The following is an 8,463-nucleotide window of genomic DNA, read 5'->3' as shown; positions in this document are numbered from 1 at the left end:
ACCACATGTGTCAGTTCCTTAACACATTTTGCTCAGGATGATAACTTCTTCCTTTGATGCTTTGCCACTGGTAAAAGAGAAATAATACCTTTACTTAATCTTCTCTTAGTATGAAGGTGTTTGAATTCACTGTTGTGATCATGCATAGAAACAATCAAAGTTGTACATCTCACAGACAAGGCCATGCATTCTCATCTCTGTTGACTGCATTAATTTAATGCCAATAGACTTATCAATAGTTATTTCATTTCCACTCTCAGGAAGCCATCAAGAGGTTTGGAGATTGACTGGATACACCTCACCTGAAACCTGTCACAGGTATTTCAGTTTCAGTCTTTTCCATAGTGAAAAATATGTAATCTTAAAACAATCCTTTCTATTCAACATTCAAGTTTCCCTCAAAGATGGAAACATTTTTCTGCAATAAGACACAGTTGTAGGTCAATGTAATATGCCACACAGATATAGGTAGCCTCCTCCACCTCTCAAACACATGGAAATGATGAGTTAGAAAATATGGGATCCACAGAAGATATCTCAAAGAAAGCAAGAAAACCTTTAGGTGCCAGTACCCTGACAAGTAACTAAAGCTTAATAGATAACAAGTATTTCTAACCTGAAGGTCTTTAGAGCCTGGAATGTGAATGCCTAACAAGGATAGGAGATAAAGTACTCACATGTCAAGGAGGAAGACCTGGGCTCCCTCATGAAGTCAGGGGACAGGAAAGGTTATCTTGGTGCTTGGGAACACCAATAGAGTAAGCTGGTCATCTGGTTATGAGTGAAAAGGAATGAAAAGAAAGAAATCACTTGTGAGAAATTAGAACCTAAATCTGCTATGAGTACTAGAGGAATTTCAAGCTAAGAAACTGATAAAAAATGGTCCTGGTCTAGAATATCTATAAAAAGCTGTCAGAGGCATATGTGAAACCATCATATTAGACTCCTCTACAGCAATCTTAGACTTGAACAAAAACCACAAGACAAACAAACCACTAGCGAAGATAAGTTTACAGAAAATAAAATTACTTATACAAGAATAATTCAGCAAATGGAGCAAATGGGAGAAATCACACCTAAATCAGACCTGCCCTCTGGGGACAGCCAGCCCTCGCTGGACCTGACCATGGCCGCGGCCTTGGGTGCACCTGGTATAATCTCAGCGTCTCCGTATGCAGGAGCTGGTTTCCCTCCCACCTTTGCCATTCCTCAAGCTGCAGGCCTTTCCATTCCCAACGTCCACGGAGCCCTGGCCCCCCGGCTATCCCCTGGGCGGCGGCAGCAGCTGCAGCGGCAGGCCGGATCGCCATCCCGGGCCTGGCGGGGGCAGGAAATTCTGTATTGCTGGTCAGCAACCTCAACCCAGAGAGAGTCACACCCCAAAGCCTCTTTATTCTTTTCGGCCTCTACGGCGACGTACAGCGCGTGAAGATCCTGTTCAATAAGAAGGAGAACGCCCTGGTGCAGATGGCTGACGGCAACCAGGCCCAGCTGGCCATGAGCCACCTGAATGAGCACAAACTGCACGGGAAGCCCATCCGCATCACACTCTCGAAGCACCAGAACCTGCAGCTGCCCCGCGAGGGCCAGGAGGACCAGGGCCTGACCAAGGACTATGGCAACTCACCCCTGCACCTCTTCAACAAGCCGGGCTCCAAGAACTTCCGGAACATATTCCCGCCCTCAGCCGCGCTGCACTTCTTCCAACATCCCACCCTCCGTCTCCGAGGAGGATCTCAAGGTTCTGTTCTCCAGCAATGGGGGCGTGGTCAAAGGATTCAAATTTTTCCAGAAGGATCGCAAGATGGCGCTGATCCAGATGGGCTCTGTGGAGGAGGCGGTCCAGGCCCTCATTGACCTGCACAACCATGACCTCGGGGAGAACCACCACCTGCGGGTCTCCTTTTCCAAGTCCACCATCTAGGGGCACAGGCCCTCATGGCCGGGCCCGCTGGCCATAAATTCCATCATTCCAGAAAAAAGCCACTTTAAAAAGCAGCTGAAGTGACCTTAACAGACCAGAGATTTTATTTTTTTAAAGATAAATCAGTTTACCTGTTTTTTAAAAAATTAAATCTAGTTCACCTTGCTAACCCTGCGGTGACGGGGATAGCTCAGGCTCTTGGTGACTGTGGCAGCGGGAGTTCCCAGCCCTCCATACCCGGGGCCAGACCCTGGGGGCCGTGCCTTGGTGGGGCCTGCAGGTGGGTGCCCCGACCACAACTCGGCTTCCTTGTGCCTTAAAAACCCTGCCTTCCTGCAGCCACACACACCCCCGGGGTGTCCTGGGGACCCAAGGGGCAGGGGTCACACCAGAGAAAGGCAGGGGGCCTGGTCGGCTCCTGCAGGATCATGTACCTGGGGCTCGCCGGCCGTGGCTTCGACTCCCCAACCCCAGCGCTCTAATCAAGTCATGTGATTACCCCACCCTGGCCCCTGGGCCTTCCCTGCTGCCCCTGGGCGGGCTCCCCACTGCTCCAGCTGCGGAGCTGGTCGTCATAATCTCTGTATTGTATACTTGCAGTTGCAGACGTCTGTGCCTAGCAATATTTCCAGTTGACCAAATATTCTAATCTTTTTTTCATTTATATGCAAAAGAAATCGTTTTAAGTAACTTTTTATAGCAAGATGATACAATGGTATGAGTGTAATCAAAACTTCCTTGTGGTATTACCTTGTATGCTGTTACTTTTATTTTATTCCTTGTAATTAAGTCACAGGCAGGACCCAGTTTCCAGAGAGCAGGCAGGTCAGGCACAGGGAGCCCGGGTCCGATCTTAGAGCCGCCGAGCTTCAGGGAAGGGGCGGGCACGTCGCCGCCTCTGGCATCGCCTCCGGTTGCCTTACACCACACCTTCACCTGCAATCGCCTAGAAAACTTGCTCTCAAACTTCTTCAGGGTTTTTTCCTTCAAATTTTGGACCACAGTCTCATTTCTGTGTTTTGCTTGCCTCTGATGCTGGGACCCGGAAGGCCAGCCGCTCCTGTCTTCGCTGTGCTTTCTCCCGCCCCGGCGTCCTGTCCGGGGGGTCTCCTAGGATCCCCTTTCCATGAAGAGTGTAACAAGGGAGTAAATATTTATAATTTTTTATACCTGTTGTGAGACCCGAGGGGCGGCGGCGTGGTTTTTTATGGTGACACAGATGTATATTTTGCTAACAGCAATTCCAGGCTCAGTATTGACCACGGAGCCACAGGGACCCCATGCACATTCCGTTGCCTTACCCGATGGCTTGTGAGGCAGAGAGAACCGATTAAAACCGTTTGATAAACTCCTCCCTTGTCTAGCCCTGTGTTCGCTGTAGACGCTGTAGAGGCAGGTTGGCCAGTCTGTACCTGGACTTTGAATAAATCTTCTGTATCCTCAAAAAAAAAAAAAAAAAAAAAAGAGACTGCCACAGTCTGATGTGATCCCCCCAAATTCATATGTTGAAATCCTAACCCCTAAGGTGATGACATTAGGAAGTGGGGCCTTTGGAAGGTAATTCGGTCATGGGGTGGAGACCTCATGAATAGTTTTAGTGCCCTTATAAAAGAGGCCAATGAGAAAGTGCCATCTCTGAATCAAGAAGAGAGCCCTTGCCAGACACTGAATCTGCTCATCTCGATCTTGAACTTCCCAGCCGCTGTAACTGTAAGAAATAAAGTTTTGTTGTTTGTAAGCCACACAGTCTATAGTAGTTATAGCAGCCCAAACAGACTAAGACAGCGACCCCTTCCAAAATAAATACATTGATATCTACTTATCTATATTATACAACAAGATAAGTATAAGGAGACTGCTAAGGAAAAATAACAGGGATTTGAATAGGAATGAGATAGGAATTCTAGAAACAGTCAAAAGCTTAATGATTGGGTTAGGTAGCAATCAGCTGAAGACAGAATTTATGATTTAGAAGACATATCAAAGTAGAATGTAATAGCATTAGAATTACTACTAATAAGAATATTAATAACTAGCTTTTTGGAAGATTCAGTCATTATTCTAAGTGATTTATGTACAACCATTCATGTATTAGTTACCTATTGCTGCATAAAAAAATCACCTCATAACTTAAATACTTAAAGCAACAACTATTATTATCCCACAGTTTCTTTGAGTCAGAAATTCAGTGTGGCTTACCTGGGTGCCTCTGCTTCAAGTCTCTCACAAGTCTACAATTAAGATGTTGGCTGGGGCTGCAGTCTCATCTAAAGGCTCAATTGGGAAAGAATACATTTCCAGGCTCACTCATGGTTATTGGCAGATTCAGTCTCTTGTGGGCTATTGGACTGAGAGCCTCAGTATCTTGCTAGATATTGGCCAGAGGATTTTCTCAGTTCCTTAACACATTTTGGGCCCATCCATAGGGCAGCTCACAACATAACAGCAGGCCTCCCTCAGAGCAAGTAAGCAAGAGAATTAAGGACAGCAAGCAAAATGGAAATCACAGTCAATTTGTAACCTAATTTAGGAAGTGACATCCCATCCCTCCTATCATATTCTATTTATTAGAAGCAAGTCACTAGGTCCAGACCACACTCAAGGGAAGGGGATTACACAAGGGTATGAACACCAAGAGGTAGGTTACTGGAGGCCATCTTACAGGCTGCCTACCACAACCCATTTAACTTTTCCATAAACCCTTGGTATGTGAGAACTATTTGATCTACAAGTCACAGATGAAGAAATTAAATCAAGAAAACCTCAAAAATAGAATGAAAATCTCCAGCATCCCATACATCTAATAGAAATTCCAGAGAGAATAGAAGAGAGGCAATATTCAAAGAGATTACAGGCAAAATTATTTCTGAAAATAAAGAAATAAGACCTCAGGTTGAAGGAGGAGAACACTATGTCCTAAATAACATAAATAAAAACAAATTTACAACTAGGTTCATTGCAGTAGAATTATAAGTATTCAACTCAAAAAGAAAAATCATGAAGTTGCAGTTAACAGTTAAAGGAAAATCAACTACCTCCAAAGAAATAGCAATTAGATAGGCAGCAAACTCTTCGTTAGCAATAATAGGTACCAGAAGACAATGGAATGATAGTTTACATTATGGAAGAAAATTTTTAACAAAGAATTGTGTAACAGGCTAAACTATCACTTAAGAGTAAAGGTGAAATAAAAACATTGTAGATTAACAAAAGTTAAGGAATTTTTTTAATGTGTAAATCCTCATAGAAAAGAATGTATCCAAAAAGAAATTGAAACCAGAAGAAATGGAATGTATAAGTAATGGGGAACAAAGAAAATATGGTAAATGTTATTAAGTTTAAATAAAAATTAATTTTTCAAAAAAAAACTAATTTTAGATTTTTTTTTTTTTTTTTTTTTTTTTTTTGAGACAGAATCTCACTCTGTTGCCCAGTCTGGAGGGCACTGGCTTGATCTTGGCTCACTGAAACCTCTGCCTTTCAGGTTCAAGTAATTCTCCTGCCACAACCTTCTGAGTAGCTGGGACTGCAGGCACATGCCACCACACCCAGCTAATTTTTGTATTTTTAGTAGACCTGGGGTTTCACAATGTTGGCCTGGCTGATCTCAAACTCCTGACCTCAAGTGATCCACCCACCTTTGCCTCCCAAAGTGCTGTGATTACAAGCATGAGCCACCATGCCCAGCCTAGATAATTTAAATTCTATTTAACAGGGGGATATGGTTTGGCTGTGTTTTGTAGTTCCCGTAATTCTCACATGTCATGGGAGGGACCTGGTGGGGAATAATTGAATCATGGGGTTGGTTACCCTCATGCTGTTCTCGTGATAATAGTAAGTTCTCATGACATCTGATGGTTTTATAAAGGGCTTTTCCCCGTTTTGCTTGGCATTTCTCCTTCCTGCCCCCATGTGAAGAAAGACAGGTTTGCTTCCCCTTCCGCTATGATCATAAGTTTCCTGAGGCCTCCTCAGCCATGCTGAGCTGTGAGTCAATTAAACCTTTTTCCTTTATAAATTACCCAGTCTTGGGTATGTCTTTACTGGCAGTGTGAGAATGGACTAACATGGAAAATGGATAAGGAGATAGTTCAGTGTTAACTTATTCTGGGGCCAGGCACAGTGGCTCATATCTGTAACCCCCGTACTTTGGGAGGCCAAGGAGGGAGAATTGCTTGAGGCCAGGAGTTCAAGGCCAGCCTGGGCAACACAGCAAGACCCCATGTCTACAAAATGTAATTTAAAAATCAGCCAAGCATGGTGGCATGCACCTGTGGTCCCAGTTACTTAGAAGCCTGAGGCAGGAGGGCAGGAGGGTTGCTTGATCCCAGGAGTTTGAGGCTACAGGCAGCTATGATAATGCCACTGTACTCCAGCCTGGGTGACAGAGCAGGACCCTGCCTCAAAAAAAAAAAAAAGAAAGAAAGAAAAGAGAGAGAGAAATACATTTAGATTATTTCCAAAAGTTTACTATTTTAATAATGCTACTAATAAAATTTTCATACAGATAGCCTTCTCCCTACTTTTGTTTAATTCAGTTTAATTCCTCAGTATAAATTCCTAGGAATAGGAATTCGTACACATAAATATTTTTAAGGTTTTCAATACAGCTGGACAAATCCATGCTCTACCTAAGGGGCTTTCCTAAGGTATTGTACCACTTGTTGATAAATTAGCAATAGTTGTTAAGGATTTAGAAATGTTCTTAACCTTAATTCTGCCTCCAGGAATAGATCTCCAAAAGAAAATAAATTGACACAGTGAATGTTTATCAAATCACTATTTATAATAAAGAAAATATAGACAAGAAATAAATGTCAAGCAACAAAAGACAGGTTATTACTGCACATTTCACAATGGAATACTGTGTGACCATTGCACAGTGGCATGTGCCTGTAGTCCCAGCTACTGGTGAGGCAGAGTTGAGCTGGGAGGGTTACTTGAGCCCAGGAGCTCTGGGCTGTAATACACTGTATGATCATCTATCTGCACCAAATTCAGCATTAATATGGAGCAGGGACCACCAGGTTGCCTAAGAAGGAGTGAACCAACCCAGGTCAAAAACCAAGCAGGTCAAAATTCTCATGCTGATCAGTAGTAGGATCACACCTGTGAATAGCCACTGCACTCCAGCCTGGGCAGCATAGTGAGACCCCCATCTCTTTAAAAAAAATCAGAATTTAGAAGAGTATTTAATGTTTACATTGTATCTTTAGTGAGAAAGTAGATTTATAAAACATCATATATATTATTATCTCATAATATTTATACATATGTGTGTATATATGTATGTATGTATATATATGTATATCTGTGTGTATTTAAAGATATATAATCATATGTAAACATATAAATATTAAATAGCTATATGTATAGTATAATAATATATATGGTTAGATGCCAAATATTAATCATGTTATCTCAAGGTAAAAAGTAGTAAGCGATTAGGCCGGGCGTGGTGGCTCAAGCCTGTAATCCCAGCACTTTGGGAGGCCGAGACGGGCGGATCACGAGGTCAGGAGATCGAGACCATCCTGGCTAACACGGTGAAACCTCGTCTCTACTTAAAATACAAAAACTAGCCGGGCGACTTGGCGGGCGTCTGTAGTCTCAGCTACTCGGGAGGCTGAGGCAGGAGAATGGCGTAAATCCGGGAGGCGGAGCTTGCAGTGAGCTGAGATCCGGCCACTGCATTCCAGCCCGGGCGACAGAGCGAGACTCCGTCTCAAAAAAAAAAAAAAAAAAAAAAAAAGGAGGTCAGCAAAATAATATCTCGAATTTTTTTTTTTTCACAAAGAACATATAGTACTTTTGTGGTCCGAAAACAAAGCAGTGAAAAGAAAAATGAAGCCAAACATTTCACTCTAGTTTAACTCATCCTCATAGAAATGATATCCTGGTGAGCATTGGGCTACCTAGTCTCATCTGTACTTCCTTTTCCTTCACAAGGAACCCCAATTTGTTTAGGCACACAGTCAAGGGCTTCATGGTGAAGCTTTAGGCTTTGGCCATCCCACCCCAAGTTCCAAGAGAAACCCTGATTGGTCTAAGGATAATCCCATTCTCCTTGCTAGTAGCAGAGTTAGCAATGGACCACCTCTGACCAGTGAACTGTGAGGTGAGGTCTGAGGTAGGGGTGAGAGCTGCTGGGGATCATTTGCTTGCTTCTGAGAGAAAGCACAGGATGAGATGGTATCTCTACTTCCTCCAAATGTATGTGTTTTGACCAAATGCAGCCATTTTGCTCCCTGTGTGATGCTGAAACTGCCACTGAAGGCAGAAAAACAAGAGATCAGAAAGCCTGGGTCCTTGAAAGTTTCACTGAGCTGCTGATTTCACTAAGACTGAAGCCCGCTCTACCTCCAGACTTCCTGCTTTGTGAGGTGATAAGTTTTCTTATTGTTAAAACCAGTGTTTCCCAACTTTTGCTATGACTCAGAATCCCTACGGGGATTTAAATAACACTGATCCCCAAGTTTTCCTAATGTAAAGTCAGGGTCTTCAGAGGCCAAGCACTCTGAATCAGGGTTTTCTGTTAG

At 43.3% G+C, this 8,463-nt stretch overlaps 1 pseudogene across 1 annotated transcript; it reads left to right on the top strand.

Moving 5' to 3' along the window:
• The first annotated feature begins 1,109 nt into the window (after positions 1–1,109).
• Positions 1,110–1,967, top strand: LOC111526493 (annotated as a pseudogene). The gene has a single exon (XR_002726377.1). The product of XR_002726377.1 is annotated as a polypyrimidine tract-binding protein 1 pseudogene (transcript).
• Positions 1,968–8,463: the final 6,496 nt, after the last annotated feature.

This window comes from Piliocolobus tephrosceles, chromosome 3, assembly GCF_002776525.5.
Source record: "Piliocolobus tephrosceles isolate RC106 chromosome 3, ASM277652v3, whole genome shotgun sequence".
In the NCBI taxonomy this organism is placed as follows: Eukaryota; Metazoa; Chordata; class Mammalia; order Primates; family Cercopithecidae; genus Piliocolobus; species Piliocolobus tephrosceles.
This window is presented reverse-complemented; position numbering and strand designations above follow the sequence as displayed.